We start from the raw sequence: 7,304 nt of genomic DNA, 5'->3' as shown, positions 1-7,304 counted from the left end.
TGTTTATGAAGCATAAAAAATTACTTATGAAAAAAAATATCACATCAATCTTCTAGAGGTGAAAAAAATAAATGCAATTATTAATGTAATTATAAATCATTTATCCAAGTAAAAACTAATTAAACAACATTGGTAGTATATAAAAGAAACAATAAGCTTCGAAAATTTGTTACATAAATAATTAAATCTAAGGTTTTTATATCTTAATAATAAAATAAGTAGTGTTTAAAAGTAAAAACATTATCAAACTACATAACATAAAACCACCAAGTGTACCCTCACATTGCAACTTGGGAGTAGATTCAGACATATATAGACTAGACCAAATATATTACAAAATTGGACTATTATTCTTCCAAATTTATAAAAAATTCAAATTCAAATTTCGAAATTCATGCTCCCAAACACTATTTTAATTTAAACTAAAAAGAGAATATAAATTTCATTCTACTTTTTTTAACTCATAATATCGCAAAAAAGTTTGTCTAGTTTTACAAATTCATATACGTTGACACATTTTGAGCTAGCGTTGGCCCAAACCGCCTCAAATTGGATGGCGACCAAGAGGGGGTGGTTGATGTTTTAAACAAATATTTCAAAAGTGATATCAAATAATGTTCTAAGTGAGAATTGTAGTGAAAATTCTTCATGATTTTATTAGTTAATAGTGTTATTGATTACTTATTTTTTAATAGTCGTTTGGATGTATTTACTCATGGTTATAATTAATAATTTTTTTACAAAAAATAATGTAAATAGAATAGATAATTTAACTAAAACTCATTGAAAGCTATTATAATTGTAAACATGCTATAATATTCTTTAAAAGGCTCTACATCAGATATGGATTCAGGGGGCCGATCAGACTGTCGGAGTTCAGTTGACTTAGCCTAGTAGGCCAGCCAGGATAGGTCTCGCCTTCGAACCACACAACCATGTCATGAGGGGTTAAATCATGACATACAACCATCTAGGGAAATTTCTCAGATATTATGAGTATTATCAGAAATATGAAAAGTAATTTCATACAGATTGTCATGTTAAGTTATGTAGTTAATGGTTTTATTATACGTTATGTAATATCAGCATTTTCAAGTTCAGTTATTCGTACTATTCTTAAATCAGATTATTTTTACCAAACTATAGCTCAGTGGCCACTCACTAGTAATAGCATGTTTCGTCTTATTGAGCGTTGGCTCATCTCAGTATTGAATTGTTTTTCAAGTGATCTAGCGAGGCTCGCAGATAGAGGGGTTTCAGTGCTGCCTGTTGTTAGAGTGAGTATTTTGGGGAAGGTTTTTCTTGTATAGTTCTAGTCTTAGATGAAGTATATTTTGAGAGACACAGTTGTGTATTTATACTATGGGAGTATGTTAGTACTCTGGTATTATATTGTTTATATATCGTTTCAGTTGTATGGATTCAATTTCTCACTGCTTAGGTTGATGGTTTTATTTTAATTAGAAAATAACGGAGCAGTGGAATTTCATAGTATTTATTATTGGAAAATTATAAAATATTTATAGAATTTAGCAAGTTGTTACATGAAGAGTACATATTGAGAAAAATAATATAATGTTCCTAAAGAAATATATTTAAGCACCCCAAAAGGGTGGAAATAATATTATATTATTATTTCAATTTTATTTCATTTTTTATATTTTATTTTCTAAATTGTCTTAGTATTGTTAATTTATTGAGATGTCGAACTTAAGTAAAGTTGAATTTGTTTCCCTTGACATCAAAGGCAACAATTATTTATCATAGACTCTTGATGTTGATATTAAATGCAATGAACTTCAGAAACACTATTTTAAATGAAAATACCGCATCCTACTAATGTGCTCCTACAGTAATAATATAGGAAGAGGAAATTTACTATTACGCACTTAAGAAATGACCTTTTTTTTTTTTTTTCCTCACACATCACAACGAGTATATGTTTTTTTTCAATATTTAAACTTATATATGCATTAATTAAATATATTAAAATTAATTTTTAATTAGTTTCATATTTAGGTCAATTTACAAACTTTTGTATTCCGCACTATAGTTTATATTTTAGCATTTATTCCTATACAAGGATTTTTAATCTCATTTTTAAAAGCAGTTTTCTTCTCAATTAAGTGACTATTTGATATTATTTATATTTTTAATTATAGTGGCAAAACAGCAGAAGACTTATAATGATAACATATTCATATGCATTACCTTTTTAATTTCTATCATTAAATTTATGCTGTTACAGTAAAAAGTAAAAATCAAAATTTGTGATTGTTTTGTAACAATTGGAACCTTGAAATAATATTGAAATCACTTCTATAAATTAAATAATTAATTATGCAATAATTTAATGAAAAATGTAATGCAAATTCAAAATAAAGGTATGATAAAATATCTTTAAAATGTCTAACTTTTAAAAAATAAATCACCTAGAAAATTATTTTTTATTATTTTTTAACTTTTAGATATAATATGCTATGATTATTCTTTAAATACTAAAAAGTGAGTTTAAAAAATGACAATAAAATAAAATAATTTTATTAATTTTTATTCTCAATAATAATTTTTGATATTTTTATTAATGAAATCATTTTCTTTTTTTAAGTTCTTCTCCACAATTTAATTCTTTTATTTCTTGTTTGACTCTACAATCTTTTGCATAATGACCCTTCTTTCCGCACTTATAACAAGTTACTTCCCTTTTGTCTTTGTATTTTTGTTTTCCTTTATAATGTTTAGAAGGATTTGAATATTTCTTCTTCTTCTTTTTATAATATTCTTTGTCGTAATTCTTGTAATACCTTTTAGATGTTTTCTTATGAAATCTTTTATGATGCTTATATCCTTTTGAAGGGGCTTGGATTTTCTCATGCCCATATTGGGTACAAAAATCTCCTCGTTCTCCCTTATTTTTTTTGAATTCACTTTTCATTTGAGATTGTATTTTTAATTCATTACAAAGCCTTAATCCTTCATGATTAATGACACTTATAATTTGACCATAAGTAATTCTTTTGTAATTTGTTCCTACAGTATCTTTGAGTCTATCACGAACTCTTTGAGCAAATAATTTTGATAATCCTCCTATAAATTTTTCTTTCCAAAAACGACTTCTTCCATCAGGTCTACTTAAAACTTTTGTAAGAAAAATGTCTTTGTACCATGAAAAATCTGATAATTTTGGACAAGTGAGTTTGACAAGGATGACACTATTCTTTTCTACCAAATCATTCGGCTCTCCAACAAAAGCTTTTAAAATTGTCCATAATAATGCTGAAATAGCATTACTGACTTGAGTAGGTTGACCATTTTCTACTTTTATTTTGACTGCTCCATAAATTTATGCTTTTATATATTGAGTAAGATAATTATCCCACCATGATCTTAACGATCCATTAAAGCCTTGAACTAATAACTCTACAATGGTAGTTTTTGAGGTTCTTTTATCATTATATTTGTAAGCTGCTACTGCTAATGTCATTTGTTGAACAATTTTGATAACTTGATATTCAGTGAAACCATTTACGTTCCATTCATATAATGATCTTCCACTAAAACTTCTTTCTTCTTTTATGAGTTCATCTTCAAATAATAAACTTGGAAAAGTTGGCCTTTTGTAAAAAGTTATTTGACTTTTATTCTTCCAATGATTGTTGTTTATTTTATTAACCTCATAATTTTCTTCTTTAAAATTCTTTTCTAAGCTATGAATAGCTTCTTCTTTATTGAGGACATTTAAATTGCATTTTTTGAACATTTCTTCAATTTTTCGCATAATTTTATCTTCTTTGGAGTCAAATTTGAAATCTATATCAGGTATTGAAAAGGGTTTGAATAAAGGTTGTTGCTTATTGATTTTACTTGATTCTCCTTTTTCGTAAACACTATTAGTTTTGAATTCTAATCTTTCTTCTAAAAGATTTTCTATCCTAGTATTTTGATTGGCAAGTGATTGTAACATTTGATTGGCATAATTATTTTGGCTAACCAATTGATCAAATTCATTATTGGTATTCTTAGTTTCTTTATAAGGTGATGCAATAACTTTTGTTCCTTTGTATGGAATTTTGAACGAATCTTTTAGTGGATGTGTGGATGATACATAATTATTGTCTAATAATTTCTATTTGTTATTATGAATAACATTAACTTCTTGTCTTTTCTTTACATAAGTAAAAAATAAAATATTTCTTTGAGTTTTTTGCATTTCTTCCAACCAATCTTCTCTTATTTTTTCTCTTTCTTCCTTATTGTATTTTTCAAAAAATTCATCCCTATTTTTCTTATTTAACTTATGCTTATAATCTTCTCTTAAGACCTCCATGTTTGGTTCAAACATTTTAGTTATTGTTAATAAATTTCTTCTTTGACCTTCTTCTCTTAAAGTTTCTCTTTGTTCTTCATCTAAAGCTTGAGACATTGTAGGTGAATTTGATTCTTTAGAATAATAACCTTGAGGAACTTCTGGTTCAAAATTAATTCCTTTAAGTTTGTAATATCTATTAGGTTCACTATAAACACTTGAAATACTTTTTCTTCCTAAGTCTTCTGTTACGTTTGATCTTGAGGATTGACCAACGCTTCTACTTTTTGTTAATAAAGATTGAAAATTAATTTTGACATTTCCAGATTGATCTTGAATAATACTTGTAGCATTTGTCTTTTGAACACTTCTAATTTTCTCATTAGAATTAGGATTGTTAAACTCTCATTCTCCCCCAGTTTGAATCTCATGCCAAAGAAGTTTTTTTGGTTGAGATACCAACGAGGTTCTTTCATACTTTCTTTTATTGCATTTGGAAAAACGGTTGAAGTCGTTACTTTGTAATAAACTCTATATACCATTTCTAAGTTTGATGATCTTGAATCCATGTTATAATTTTTTGTTTGTATGTCTAATGTTAATAATTTGTAGATTGATTCATCATGAAGATTTGCCCTAATGTTTGGATAACATTCAAAATAAATTGGTCCTTCAGCTATATTTGATTCTAACATCCCTAACAAATAATCACCAAACTCATGATGTCTTGCGTCTCTAAGTAAGACACAGACTGGCTTGTTAAGACCGGCTCTTGTTAAAGGGAATAATCCTACTTGGACCATTCCAATATGGATTCTATCATACTTTGACTTAAAAGCTTCTAAATCTTCTAAACTTAAAAGTCTCTTTTGTTGTCCGACTTCATTCGTAACTAATGAAACTGATTTGTTAACAATTTTGACCAAATATTCTTCATTAACTTCTAAGGCACCCTTTTGCTTAATTACTTGTGCTTCTGTTCTTGACATCTTCCAGATTTCTTTTGGATCTTGTTTTGGTAAGTCTTTTCCATTTCAGTTTTCTAATTTTTTTCAAATTTTTCTAATGAAACTTGAATTTCTTTCTTATCTGACTTTTTGCTTGATGTAGATTCTTTTTGTTCCAATTTTGCTTCCTTTAAAAACTTTCTGGTTCTTCTGATATTTTGAACTAGCTTATCCATAATCTTTCTAAATTTTTCTTTAGTTTTGCAGGTTATGTTTTTCCTAATCGGGACCACCACTGGGACCACCCTAAACACTCTCCTGGCTTGGTGGGCTGACCATCGAATTTTCATTGGCTGACCAACGCTTAGTGAAAACAAAACATGCAACTTTCCGAAAAATTTTAAAAAGATGATGAATGACTTGGCTCTGATACCAATTTCCCTTGGATCGTTTTAATTCGAAAGTAATCTAGAACAAAAGAATGGTAATCAAGCAAAACATTCAAATATCTAAAACAAGTTAATGAACACAAAACCCCATTACAACTTCGTTAAACCTGAGGTTAAGCATCACCGCTAGGTTACGGGCATCCATTGTAAAGTGGTTTATAAAGATTTTGAAAGTAAACATTCAAAACAGATCATTCAAAACAAGTTTCTGTTGTAAAGGATCATCCAAAGAATGTAACTTCAAAGCATACTTAATGAGTAAACAAATTTGAATAAATGAGTAAACAAATTTGAAAATTGAAAGCTTTTGAAAGCTTACTTTATTAGCCTTTTGAGTAAATTCTTTACATGATAGAAACCTAAGACAGAAAGTTAGCGAGAAGAGGGAGAAGAGAGAGTTGGGTGGAGCTCGAGGCTCAGGCTTTCCTAAGGAAATTAAACCCCCAACTTGGTGCGAGGATAAACAGACTAAGAGACACTTATTTATAGGTACAAAGGCTCGGAATTGAAACCATTTGGAGTCCGGGGTGAATGAGTGCAGGTGCTCCTTGGACCCCATTGTCCACTAAAATCAACTCTGGATCCTTACAAGATAAGCGAGCCGACACAAAAGACAAAAGACTTTAAGTAAAGGTGATAGCACATGGACGACTGCATTAGTGTGGAGACCCACCACCTTTAACTTAAACAATTACAATAAAAGGAAATAAATTACAACCTTGGCTGAAAGGTGGACAGGTGTAAAAGTCTTCAACTTTTGAATAAAATAACAGACAGTTGGAATCTTACTTTTGATAAAGGAGTCACTACTCTTGACAATTGGGTTCAGCTGTATGTCTTCTTTTGATAAAGTTGTCAAGTTGTCACTTTCTTGAAATAGGCTTCCTCAAGGAGGATTCTTCTTGGTCTTCTTGAACAAATTTGTACCAGGTGTCGATATCTGATCCAAGTAAATTGAAATCAAAGGCCTTGGGAGAATCATCATTTTTGTTGAATCAGAATCGTCTGATTCAAGTTGTGCTATCATCTTGAGTAATTTTGACTTTGCTGAGGATTTTGACTTTCTCGATGACATTGTTGTCATAGTATCATCTTATTTAAAAATATTCTTCTTGTATTTTGATGCAGGGAAAGGAACTTCATGAGTAAGAGACTGAGCCAACCAGGCTCTGACCTTTCCTTCAGGCATGGTGAACTTGTCCCACCAACAAACTTTGAAGATTCTTCGTAAGGTTTTGGAGAAACGGAATGAACTGTCTTTAGGGGGAATTATAATATAGTCCCAACATGAAATCCAAGTAACCATGAATATTGAACAGAAAAACAAAAGACTTGAAGATTCTTCTGAATAATCAGAAGGGAACTTGGAATTCTTTTGAAATAATTCAAAATCATTTTGAATGGCTTTTGGGAAGATTTCTGGATCTGGACTGAAGAAACAGAACCAGGTGAGGAACCATCTAGGAAAATGTTTGATAATCTTTTGATCAAAATGAACAAACCAAGAATGAGTAAAGTTTCTAACATACATGGTATAGAACCATGCTTTCATATAATCTTGATAATCATAGCTCTGAGGAACGAAGATTCCCTTGAACTTTT

Source organism: Malania oleifera, chromosome 1, assembly GCF_029873635.1.
Source record: "Malania oleifera isolate guangnan ecotype guangnan chromosome 1, ASM2987363v1, whole genome shotgun sequence".
Classification (NCBI taxonomy): Eukaryota; Viridiplantae; Streptophyta; class Magnoliopsida; order Santalales; family Ximeniaceae; genus Malania; species Malania oleifera.
Note: the sequence above shows the minus strand (reverse complement) of the source record.